The sequence below is a fragment of the Bactrocera latifrons genome, unplaced genomic scaffold (genome assembly GCF_001853355.1).
Source record: "Bactrocera latifrons isolate USDA-ARS-PBARC rearing strain unplaced genomic scaffold, ASM185335v1 scaffold_58, whole genome shotgun sequence".
Taxonomy (NCBI): Eukaryota; Metazoa; Arthropoda; class Insecta; order Diptera; family Tephritidae; genus Bactrocera; species Bactrocera latifrons.
Genome location: NW_017537245.1, coordinates 1,191,013 through 1,192,332, shown reverse-complemented (window position 1 = coordinate 1,192,332; position 1,320 = coordinate 1,191,013). Strand labels below are relative to the sequence as shown.

Here is a 1,320-nt window from a genome sequence, read left to right as displayed (position 1 = left end):
AAAAAAATATTATTTTATTTAAAAAAATAATTTTAAATACTTCATTTTCTTTTTAAATCAAAGTGTTGTTAAACTAAAATCAAATCAAACAAAAAAACAAATTGTAAATAATTATAAATAAGCATATACATATATGTTTAAGTTTTTCGGGAAAAAATTATAATTTGTGATCTTACAACAAAGGAATGTAGTTTTAAAAAATTTAAAAAATTTTAAATTAATTTAATGACCTAAATAATAAATCTCAAAATAAGCTTTAAGATACCATGAAAAATATCTTTTAAAGAATTTGTTTACAAACGGTTATATATTGGTTAATATATCTGACAGCGATTTTCGATTTTTTTGTGATAATACATTGTTTGGCATTTTAGGTGACGTTATATAAAAGAAGATACATTCATATTCGTAGTATTATTATATTTAACTCTCTATTTCCCTATCACTATTATTAACTTAACTTTTTAACTTTATCTGTCTCAATTTCTATCACTATCAATTGCATTAATTGTACCTTTATTACTATCTTTATTTTAAATTCTCTCTGTTCCAATCCCTTTTACCATCTCTAAAAGCCTTTTTAATATTTTATTTATCTGTCTTCTTTACTGTCTTTATCATTACCTCTAGCTATATCTTTAATGTTTGCTATTTTTATCTATCTTTTGGCCAAACTGTATATAGGGTTGGACCTTAACTCCTTAACATCCTCCATTTCTATCTTTACCACTATTACAGCTTCTTACTTTCCCATTATATCTATCGAACTCTATTCCTACCGGTTTCACTATCTACATCTCTAACTATCTTTATTGAAATCATGAAAAAAAAGTTAATGTTTATGCATAATTTATTGTTGCTTTCAAGTCTTAAAAGCTTTGCCATTTTACCGAAAAACACTTATGATATACTATCTAGTTTCAAAAGTTATTTTTAATTATAGGCAAGTGAGCTAAACAAAGTGAATATTTTACCAGAAGCTTCTAATTTTTTTTTAATCAATTTTCTATTACCGAAAAATACCGCAAAACCTTTAGACCACGATAAATTTCTAACTTCTACCAAATGAGCGTCACAATATATATTTAGATAATTACATTAGTAGATAACTCATAAGTAAACGTGAATGTTATGTTAATGGGACCGGATTTCACTAACTTAAACAGAATACGAAACAAAAAGCAAACAAGAGAAAAATTTAACTTCGCTGCACCGAAGCTTTATACCTCTCGTATGTTCATTATTTATACTATAATAYAATCTGAAACTATCTTTGCCTTGATCGAAGAGTTTGTATAAGAGCTATGTGCAGTTAGACCC

At 25.7% G+C, this 1,320-nt stretch overlaps 1 protein-coding gene across 1 annotated transcript in view; it reads left to right on the top strand.

Moving 5' to 3' along the window:
• Window positions 1-1,320, top strand: part of LOC108974679 — an 88,652-nt gene that overhangs the window by 38,135 nt on the left and 49,197 nt on the right. The window lies entirely within an intron of this gene.